Source organism: Capsicum annuum, chromosome 5 (genome assembly GCF_002878395.1).
Source record: "Capsicum annuum cultivar UCD-10X-F1 chromosome 5, UCD10Xv1.1, whole genome shotgun sequence".
Taxonomy (NCBI): Eukaryota; Viridiplantae; Streptophyta; class Magnoliopsida; order Solanales; family Solanaceae; genus Capsicum; species Capsicum annuum.
The window spans coordinates 207,663,185-207,675,716 of NC_061115.1; positions in this window are offsets into that span (position 1 = coordinate 207,663,185).

Here is a 12,532-nt window from a genome sequence, read left to right on the forward strand (position 1 = left end):
TCGTATCCAGTGCTTCCCAGATCGATTCCACGACTGTCTGGGTGCATCTCCCTCATCTGTCGACTAAATTTTATGATCTGCATATCTTGGAGAGGATAGGTCGCAAGATTGGCAAACTATTGAAGGTAGATACATGCACATCTTCCACCATTAGAGATAGATATGCATGCACCTGTGTTCAAATTGAATTGGGTTGCCCCACGAAATCATTCATCATCATTAGGAAGCACCGACAATCTTTGTTTTATGAGGGAGAGAGAATCCTGTGTAAATTGTATGGCTACCTTAGCCACACCGCCCAGACTTGCACCTTAAAGCAAGCTTTTTCTCCAATGGCTCCCGAGCCAGAACAAAACTCTTCAATTTTGTAAAAGGCTGCGATAGACTCTGGTGAATGGCATACTATTTTTTTTCCCCCGAAAAAAGAAGCTTGCCCTTTCAACCTCCCTCACCCAAAGAGCTTCAGCTGATTCTAAGCAGTCGGTAAAGCCGATCTCAGGTAAGTCCCCTTCCCCGCCCAAATCTATAGGTAGGTTAGGGTTTCAACCCAATGTTGGGCCTCAGTGGGTTGACCCATCTCCTGGGCTATTCCCCGTTTGGATCAAGGCCCACTCGGACTTTCCTCAAGCCCAGTTACGTACTTTCTTTACCACAGGGTTAGATGTAATATCTGTTGGGCCACTTTTAAGCCCAAAAACGTCCATGGACTTGGATCCCTTTCCTAGCCCCCAGCCCAAACCCAGTTCTTTTAGTACTTCATCTACTACTACTATTCCTCTTAGTATTATTTCTTCCTCTCTTTTAAATAATTCAATGGAAAAACAGACCCCTCAGGTGGACCCCCCTTCTTCTCAGTTAATCATTTCCCCCTCCTACCTGGGGACATCCCACATACCATGCTGACAATATCTTTTCCTACTCCTCAAGGAGATTTGATGGACAATATGGCAGTTTCAAACAAAGCTTTTAATGCATCTGAATGTCCTGTAGCTCCAACTATTCAACTTCCTACTAATTATTCTAGTTTTAAACCCGCTACTGTGGCCATGAAAACCACTTCTTGCCAAAATGAGCTCCAAGCCACCCCAAATGATCACCTTATTCTCAGAACCACTTCCTCCATCTCACCTTCCAACATCATGGTTGGAAGTGTGTCTCTCAAATTAGTCCTTCCCACTTCATCTTCATTGGCAGGGGATGCACTTCACTCTCTTCATTTAGGACACGACCTATCTGGCCCAGCTGGCCATGACCTATCTCAACGAGGGTCTCCAGTACTTCGGTCCAAATGTTTGATTAACAATAATGCTTCAGATTTTCAGCCCCTCCTTCTAGGGGGAGCTAATCCCTGCTCTCATCTCGGAGCTAATGACTCAGACCAGCCTGACTCTCCTCTTCTACCCCTCTATAAATCAAACTCTATTATCCCAAGGCCCTCATTTTGTCAATTTTTATGGGGACAACCAGTCTTCAGTTGCTCCAGCTTCTTTATTGTCTCAGCCTTCCAACACTCTCTCCCTGGAGCTGCAAGAAACACTACTAGAAAATATTAAATTTCCGATGGTCAATGTAGTCGAAAAGTGGTCGGAAATTAAGGTATTTCCAACTACTTTTCGGCTACATGATAGTGTCGGAATATAGCCTGTCGGAAAAACTTTTTCGACTATTGTTGTCAGAAATCTTCTACTACTTTAGTCGAAAAAGTAGTTGGATATTTAACAAATATTTATTTAATAATTATTAAATTTTCAACTACTGTAGTCGGAATAATTAAAATTATTAAATAATTATTTATTAAATTCCGATTACTGTAGTCGGAAATTTAATAAATATTTATTTAATAATTTTAATATTTCCAACTACTATAGTCGGAAATTTAATAAATAATTATTTAATAATTCTATAATTATTAAGTAAGTATTTATTAAATATCCGACTAAAGTAGTTGGAAAATTAATAAATAATTATTTAATAAATAATTATTTAATAATCTTAATTATTTCGACTATAGTAGTAGGAAATTTAATAAATAAATATTTAATAATTATAAATTTTTCGACTACCATAGTTGAAAGTTTAATAAATAATTATTTAATAATTATTATTAATTAATAATAATTATTATTTAATAAATAATTATTTTGTATTCGCTTACACTGCTTTCAGATTATAAATGACATAACTTCAACAATCGTAGTTGGAAGTTTAATAAATAATTATTTAATAATTATTATTAATTAATAATTATTATTAATTAATAATTATTATTATTTAATAAATAATTATTTTGCATTCGGTTACACTGCTTTCAGATTATAAATGACATAACTTCGACTACCGTAGTTGGAAGTTTAATAAATAATTATTTAATAATTATTATTAATTATTAATAATAATTATTTAATAACTATTATTATTTAATAAATAATTATTTAATAAATAATTATTTTGCATTCGCTTACACTACTTTCAGATTATAAACGACATAACTAATGTATTTTTCACAACAGGTTCAAACACGACAAAAAATTATAAATACAACCACTTTAAACCATTCAAAAAAAATATCAAATCAAATAGTTTAAACATCTAAATGTCACAACCAAAAACAAGAAAAATAACTACAATCTAATTATCATTAGATTCATTATTTTCCTCGTCCTGAAATACTTGCGGCATGTGCTTCTTAACCAACTCCTCTAATTTATCAAATTTAGCAAACCTAGCATCATTAACTGTACATTTCTGCGTCAATTCCACAATTTGCTTTTTCATCCCTTCCATTTCTTCCATAGTTTGCAAAGTAGAGGAGGAACTAGGAAACAATGAAGGACTACTCGGGGATTGGAGATCCCCTGTCCCATAGTTTCTACCGTTATTTGGACCACCTACCACAGTTGTCCACATATTATTCAGCTCTGCAGGTGATGGTTGGACGATGGTACCATCCTTTGAAGTAGGTTGGGTTTTCCACCACTCTTCTAAGCTTTTTTGAAATTCTTCCTGAAAGAAAATTATTTGTCAGTACGTAAAAAAGCAAAGTTGAGTAATAATAAAACAATGTATGTAAAAGTTATTATCTTACATATGCAATCCTAGCACGCGGCTCGACCTAATCTCCTCTTGTACCGTCCTTGTTTTTCTTTCTATACGTCTCTTCGTAGACCTCAAGAAAAGGTTGCTCTTTTTCCCCATTTTCATATTCCTACAAAATTTTAGAAAAAAAGATAATGCAAGTATGAAGACAAGTCCGGGCAGTAACCCAGGGGATGTAGTACTCTGATAATGCAAGTGTGTCTGCAGGAAACAAAGAGTGCTTAACAAACTCTGCACCTATAGTGGAAGCATTGATAGATGGTGCTAATCATGATTATGACAATGGTGTTGAACTAAGTCTAGATGATCCTACCAGTGGTGCTGATGGTGCTGAATCAAGATTAGATGATCATAACAATATTGTATTGCTGAAACTTTTTTTTCAATGAACTCATATTAGATGCAATAAAATAAGGTGATATAAAACCTTCCATCTTTTGAACAATAACATACGAAAGTTCGGCTTCATAACAGTAACTAGTTACATTGTAGATGCTGCAAAAAAACTTCTATATCTTAGACAGTTTAAGTAAATCTATCCTCTCTAAATTTCTCTTCTTACTCGGTAACTACCACCTCAATATGTACATTTACTCCTCTAAACAATTTCTAATTCCTAGTTGTCCATCTATGATGGATTATCTCCCCAGACTTCAGCTATCACCTCATTCAACAGTCACTAGTTAAACAATTTCTTCTTTAAATTTCTCTTCTTACTCTATAACTACAACCTGTCTAAGATGTAGGTAAATCTAGTGAATCAGTCACTAGTGAAACAACCAGGTTTTTTCAGCTGCATAAAACTTGTATATCTCTTAGACAGTTTAGGTAAATCTATCTTCTTTAAATTTCTTTTCTTACTCTGTAACTACAACCTCAATATGTACATTTACTCCATTAAACAATTTCTAATTCCTAGTTGTCCATGTATGATTGATTATCCCCCCAAATTTCAGCTATCACCTCTCCGTCTTGTACCTAAATTCTAGCCCATTGCATAATGGGATCCCTGCCAATTTAGTCCAAGTGCAGTCCACAAACAAGTGCTGATTTAATTGCACTGCTTGCGTATCAAATAAGAAGCATCTAGTTGTCTCTCTTTGGTAAGCATCCTGCCCTGAACAACTAGTCATACTATAAATACGTAGGTGGAGTTACTGCACTCCAAATGAGTTAGCAATATCCAGCTCCCGTTCAGTCCAAATAATGACAGTTAAGGCAACTGTGACCTAGAACCATCTAACTAAACCACTAATTCTCTTCTTCTTACTTTCTAAAAGCATTAGGCAGTGTGATACAAGATCAAGTTCACAACAAAAGAAACAAGCAATAACAAGAGCAACAAGATGTCAACAACAATGCTAGTGAATCAAAATAGGCCACACACGGCTTCACTAGAATTCAAGATGAACAACAACAAGAAGATAACAACAATAGTGAATCAAAAGAGCCCCACATGGCTTCACTATGTCACGGTTTAAAACATTGAACTAAATCGAATAAATAAAAAATTTAAGCTAATATTACCAGTCTTCGTCGGTGGGTAGCGAAACTCATCGAACCTCCTGTGTGCAATGAGCCACCCATTTGAGACGCTCTGTTTTCCTTTGCCCGTTCCCTCCAACCCTAAATTCAGGAGTATCCCATTTTTTGAAGAAATGGACCCACACATCAGCATTCAGCCAACCAGGTTTTTTCAAGCTCCTCCGAGCCTCATATAAGTGTTTTATGATCCGTAGAGATTCTTTGAACTTGAAAATGCATTGTATTTCATTTTCATGACAAGAATTTCATGCACACTTTCTCTGCAAAATAGTTTAATCTAAAGTCATGAAATGAGTTGACGGATACAACAGTAAATTCATCATTGATAGCATACTGAAATGTTAAATTCTTTGATTTTGATTATACCACAAACTGGTTGCACATAAGAACTCTGATGTCGAGTTTAATCTCGTTCCAACTACCCTATGGCTCCGTGTAAAATGATTTAATTGCTTCTATAATCATATGTCCACCGCTAGATGCGGGAATGAACCTGTAATAAAATTATAGTAAATTATGTTATCTGTCAAAAATTTCAAAAATTATAGAAAAACATAAGGTTTACTTACCCATTACCACCATCAGGGGCGATAATTAGTCTGCCATTGTCGTCATATTCTACTACTTCTTTAAATTTTAGAAACTGGGATGCAGTTGCTGTAGCATTAGATGTTGTAGCACTATCAATGGATAGCGATGTTGATGTGCTAGCACCTCCAATTCTCAATCCAGAAAGGCTAGGTGTGGATGATGTTGAAGGTACAGATGAAGAGCTAGTATACAGACTATTGTGGGGAGAAGAGGGTTGAAACTAGTGGGGTGGTGGGGGCATGAAAAATGCATTTGACAGTGAAATATTTGCCCTTGGAGGAGGAAGAATATTTGTAGTAGCTTGTTGAAGAGTTGTGGTAACAGGTGGTGGTGGTGGTGTATATTGACCTGCGAGAAGATTATCAGTTCCTTTCTTACCTTTTTATGTCGTCCTTTACCAATACCTTTTGATGCCATTGATTATATTTATTAAGCACCTGGAAAAAAGAACCATAATATAAAACAATTAGTTGTATATAAGGACTGGTTATACAGAGCAAGTTCAACCATGGATTCTTCACATATAAAGGTAACAAATTCAACTTGCTGATGTAGAATAAGTACCTTTAACAGTCCATATTGCAGAACAAATATGTTTATCATGTAATACACACAAGTAAAAGTAACTCCATGTTTTGACTTCTCAACTTAAAAATGACAGGTTTGGATCCCACTGTAGTGATATAGTACAAATATAGAAAAATTCTAGCACAAATGATAGTTTCAAGTAATGTAACATCATCTGTGCAAAAATGTGCAGTACTACTCTCTTCATGAGCAGTCCACACAGTATAATTCAACATAAAGCCCTTCCTATAAAGATGTAATGTAACATCATATGGACTCAATAACTTGAAACACTTGCAATTCCAACAAGGACACCTAATTGTCCCTTCAATAAGAAAATCATTAAGTGTCATTGTTTTAGCAATAAATCCAGCTATCCCAGCTTTATATTCCTCCCTCAACCCCGCACGGTTAGGATAAAGTCTATTATACATCCATGTACGATCTTTATTTTTCATCTACACAAGAACAACAACAATAATAATAGAGAAGAGAAACAAAAACAAGAGAAACAAAACAATAACAGGATTGTTTAGAGATGCTACTACGCAGTGGACACAAGCAGAAAACTAAGAGATTCAATATAAAATAGTAAAGTAGCCAACAACAATACAATATTTTAATTAAAAGAAGAATTTTTTTATCAGTGAAAGGAATTCAATCCATGTGATAGCTTCACAAACAAGATAAAATAAAGGCAAAAAGAGAGACAAGCAGACGAGGTAAAGAATTTAAAAGAAGAAAATAAAAGAAAAACGCATGTTGAAAACACTAAAGAGGTTTTACTATGACCACGTCCATAAACTTTTGTATCACAAATGACACAACACTGAAGACTAGGGCCAGCTCATCAATCAAAGGTACTAAAAATAGACCATGTAGAAAATAAAATAAATTTTTACCTCAAATCAGTGAAGACGTGAGTGAAGACGGGAATTTCTTGATTGATCTTCAATACCGTTACCTAAGAATGCTGACTTGATTCTTCCAGACCTATTTCAGCAACTCTGACAAAAGAAAAGCATACAACATTAATGTTTTGAAGGACCAAAATAAGCACATCACACAGAAGTATACGGAATGAACAAATTACAAATGAATACAGTAGTAACATGCGCGACCACTGAAGCAAATAAAGCTGCACATCATATTCTTATGTCATTATTTAAGGGATATGTTACACACAAGAAAATAAATGTATTTGAACTTTTTATTTGATACAACAGAGGTGCAGCGTGATGTCAGGTGGTCACATATTCATGCCGTAGAAATAGCCTTCTATAAACAAGGTACTTAAGGCACTAAGGTACAATAGATACAACATGGTCAAACCCTTCCCTGGACCCCGCGCACATAGAATTCAACCATTTGCTTCTGAATGTATAAATCTTGAGGCAGTAAGATTGTACGAGAAGTAGTAAATGACCCTTCCATTCTAATTATTCTCGGTGAGCTGTTGGAAGTTATTTACTTTTTCAGTTTAACATACAATATATTTGTTTAACTAAGGTTTTCCACACATGCATAACACAGTGTTAACTCATAAAGACCAACTCTGGTAACACATCCAGAAATCTACTTTATTTTATCCTTTATAATCAGTCCACTCAGTGAGAAAAGTAGAGAATCAACTACTAACATGGTGACAATACCACAATTCAAAATAGAAAACTGTACAAATTATTGTGAAGTATTTGGAAAGCCTATTCATGCATTGAACTTGTTCAGTAGTCAATCTAAGCAGGTTAGTCCTCCGGCTCACAGAGAATAACCTTGACCATTCAGGGAATGATGCTAGCGTGCTAAATTCATCATATATCAGTATCAATGTATGGACTGAACTGAAGAACATCCCTTGGAAGGATAATCATAGATCACTGTTAAGTGAGTTCCAATAAGAGCATAGGTCTCAACACTGTGTTTGGTTCAAGGAAAGGAAGGGACGTGAAACACATCAATTAACTCTCCACCTGGAACTATTTATCTTCGTCTTTAGCATGTATGTTCAAGTCATCGAGGGGCCAAAGTATCCTGGACACGCTTCTCCCTGAGGTAATCGAGTTTGTAGGTCATTTACTTTGTAAATTTTGACAATTAAGCTACTGCAAGTTCTCCTAAGGAAACCATGTTATGACACCATAAACCTTGTCATAATTTACCTTCTCCTAATTGATAAGGTTTATTGGACATCGCAAACAATCAAAGGAAGCAAATTTCATGCAACAAAAATTAGGATGACAATTAAATATATATTTTCCTCCTTTCACTAAATCTTGAATGATTATGTAAACATCTATGTAATCCTACTAGGATGATGGAATAATCATCTAGTTGACTTCACTGGCCCATAGGGATGCCTGACCAGAAGATATCCGTATTCAAAATCGACATTCCAAATTTAATCGCTAAGGTCTAGATTTTCATTAGCTTTTCTCATACTCCCTCCATCCCAATTTCTGTGGGGCCTTTTGGATTTCAAGATTCAAACAAGTCTTTCTTTGAGGGTAATTTTCATATTTCTTTTACTAATTTTGAATTGCCAATTACAGCGACTCAGCGGTGTTGTCTAAATATAGTGAGTGTGTGTGAGAGAGAGAGAAAGAGAGGGAGGGAGGGAGAGAGAGATCATACGGCCGTCGCCGTAGCTTCAAGGGTTTCGATGGAGAGGGAGAAAGAGAGAGGCGCTTTGCCCTAATTGAAAGAGGCAGTGAAATGAAGAAGAACAGTTTAATGCTATTAAAAATAATCTTCCAACTACGACAGTTGGGTAAAAGTTAAATATATTTAATTATTCAATTCTTTATATTTCCGACTATAGTGGTCGGATATATGCTTAATTAATTATTAATTTTATTTAGTTGTTAGTATTTCCGACTAGAGTAGTGAGAAATATATATTTAATAATTTATTTAAATAATTATTTAATTTTCGTATAAGGGACTGATTATATATTTAGTATTATATTTATTTAATTATTTCTATTTCCGACTAAAGTAGTCGGATATATATTAAATTAATTATTAATTTTATTTATTTATTACTATTTCCGACTATAGTAGTCGGAAACATATATTTAATAATTTATTTATTTAATTATTTATATTTTCGGCTACATTGGTCGGATATATATTTAATTAATTATTAATTTTATTTATTTATTAGTATTTTTGACTATAATTGTAGGAAATATATATTTAATAATTTATTTAAATTATTATTTAATTTTCATATAAGGGATTGATAATATATTTAATAATATATTTATTTAATTACTTATCTTTTCGACTACAGTGGTCGGATATATACTTAATTAATTATGGATTTTATTTAGTTGTTAGCATTTCCGACTACATTAGTCGGAAATATATTTAATAATTTATTTAAATAATTATTTAATTTTTGTATTAGGGACTGATTATATATTAAGCATTATATTTATTTAATTACTTATCTTTTTGACTACAGTGGTTGAATATATATTAAATTAATTATTAATAATATCTATTTATTAGTATTTTCGACTATAGTAGTCAGAAACCTATATTTAATAATTTATTTAAATAAATAATTTATTTAATTATTTATATTTTCGACTACTATAGTCGGAATATATATTTTCTGGAATTTGTCGCCAAATATTCTGACTGTTTTTGTCACAAATAGTATTGGAAAAATATTTTGTAAAAAATAAAAATTAAAAAATAAGATTTCTGACTACTTATTTCAATCGGAAAAATGCGAATTTCTGGTAGTGTAAGGGAAAAACTCTAGCCTCTCTAAGGGAGAGCAACCGCAAGATGGAACTGCTGTTAGCTTAGCTAAGGGTTCCAAAGAAGGATGTGCTTACTCTGGCAAATCTTATAAATCTAGAGTTTGTGGATTTCCTAAATGAGATAGTCATCCTTCTTCTCCCTCAAGACCTCGACAAGCTAGAACTAGGAATCAGCTTACCAAACCCTATGCTAGGAGACCCCTTCAGAGTGAAGGTTGCTCCACTATCTAGGAAGAGGAAACACTCTACTACTTAGAAGCCCTCCAGCTCTTCGAGGAAAGGAAAGGAAATAGCAGTTGTGACCCCCCAAGCACCCCAACAAATGATGCAAAACTGCATACTATGGAATGTTAGAGGTGCTAACAATGCTGAATTTCGTAGAAACTGCAGGTCTATGGTTAAAATACATCAACCCTCCATCTTTGCTCTTCTGGAAACTAGGATGGTGGATCACTCTAAGTTAGCTGATGAGCTGGGCTTCTCCTGTAGTAATACCCCGTATTTTCGTGCTAGAATTCTAACCATCATTTCTGTGCGTCTAAGCTCTAATCCAAATAATTTCCATGTAAATGTAAGTTTCACGATCATTATCATAGTCTATGAAGTGGTTTAGAGGTGAAAAATGTTCATAGCAATGACTTAGAACAAAGTTGAGCTAAGATCATTTGGTTTGTCGAACTTTGGTGTTTGATTCTACAAGGGTCTACTTTAAATGTGTATAACATTTTATATACGTGGAATTTTTCATCTCAAGACCCACCAAATTGTATATAATTGAATTAAATTTCCACTGATACCTATTTTGCAAAATTTCGATAACCGAGTAAAAATTTATGGCATTTTCCGTGCGAGGCAGTAAGCCGATGCGATCTTGATGCGTCGCGTCAACTTCGCCTCGACACAAAAAATTGACGTGGATCCAAAGCTATTTTCCATGCTAATTCAATTCCAAAAGGGCCTAGGTTCACTTTAGTCAATTTCCTCCACCCTTATTCCGTCTAAACACAAAATCAAAGCCTATTACAAGCACTTTAGGCAAAATTTCATCAAATTTCTCCAAATTAAAAACCCTAAGTTCAACATTCATCTCTAAGAAACTCAAGATTCCACCATCCTTTTTTCCAAATTGATGCAAGATTTAAGATCCCTAGACCAAGAGCTTCAAGAATCTTCATTCAAGAGTGCAAATAGAGTCTCAAAAAGCAAGCTTGTGCATATAGTTCATCATCTAAGGTATGTGGGGTTTGAACAAGAACAATTCTTTCATTCTTGTGCCAAAGGAATTGAATTTTATTAAAGATTTCATGATTTACATGTTGGGGTTTACACCCAAATCATCTTGTTTTAAGGTTATGGGATTCTAAGTGATTTAAACCTTTAATTTGTATGTTTATCCCACCTATTTATGCTTTGAATTGAGAATTTATATCATGAATTGCACTTTTCTTTTTATGGAATGATATTGTTGAAATATATCAAGAATGATGTTGAGCATAAAGTGTTGTTGTGAATTGTCATGAGTTTAAAGCATGAATTTTTGAGCGCAAAGATCAAGTATTAAGATTTTATTATCATGTTCTTGAAAGTTGTTTGATTGTTATATCCATATCAAGAATGAGTTTGAGTTTTAAAAGGAGTCTATGATCTTAAGTTTTCCTCTAGCAAATTGTTTCCAAAGATTTAAAGAAAGTTGATGTTTTGATCCTAAGGCATACACTTTGTGATTTAAAAAAAAGAGAAGCATAATTGGTTTTCACTATAAACCCTTGTACTATTTTAAGGTGGATTTCATGAAGTTTTGAGCCTAAGTATGAGAGTAGTATTTAGCACCGAGTTGGGTATGATTCCAAGGTCTCATGCCCCAGAACTACGTGCCACCGTAGGTTTCTAAATTTTCCCATAGTGGGCTAAGATAGTGATCACTTAAGTTAAGGTTCTATTCCGATGGCAAGGGTAGAACATCTCTCCCCAATGTGGGCAAGACGTTGGACTCCATGTCAGCTTACATGGTTTATGTTGGTTAGAAGAAACTCCCAAGTTCAAGTTCCTAAGTCCCAAAGTTTAAAAAAAAAGGATTTCCAAAGCTCCCAAAGTCTCTAAGTTCTAATAGTAAAGAAAAGCTTTAAAAGTATTTTCCCTTCAGATAAAAGATAAAGTATTATCCTTGCAGTACAGTTTTTAAAAGAGAATTCCCTAAAGCCTTAAAGATAACCTTATAGGAAGTTGTTTTAGAGTATTTCTCTATTAGTAAAGAAAACCATTTAGAAAACTAAGTGTAAATGCTCACAAAGTTTACTTAGATTATGCTTTACAGAAAGATATTAGCTACAGTTTTCAGTTTTTAGATTTAAGAGTGAGTCCTTTTACACTTAGATAGTATGATTTACACATAGAATACTAGCACAACTTTTAGAACTATATGTTATGACTCACTAGATTTATAAAACATAATTTGCTTTTTATTATTTCAGATTTCAGTTTTTAGATATTCCAGCTTATGTGAGTCACTTATATTTACATGCATGAATTTATAAATTGTGATGATATTATGTTTTACTTATGCATTCACCCCATATACTCAGTACATCCTTAAAGTACAGATCCACATATATGTCTATGTGCTACATTGTCTCATAGTGTAGGTACAAGGTTTAGTATGCACATTTAGACTCAGACAGTTGTAGATTCCAGCCACCAAGATGATGAGCCCTCCTACTTTAGGGACTTCAGTTAGATTTATTTATGTTATTTACTTTCTTAATCATATGTATTGATTAGTGATAGTTGGGGTCGTATCCTAGCTATCTATAGTCAGTATAGTAAAGGCTTCACAGATGTCAGTTAGAGTCAGTCATGTAAATTCAGTTTTCATCCTTAAGATTTATTAGATTGTAAAGCTATATCAGTATTTTAATTTCACAGATTTCATCATTTTATATTTTTGCACAGTAAATTTAGTCA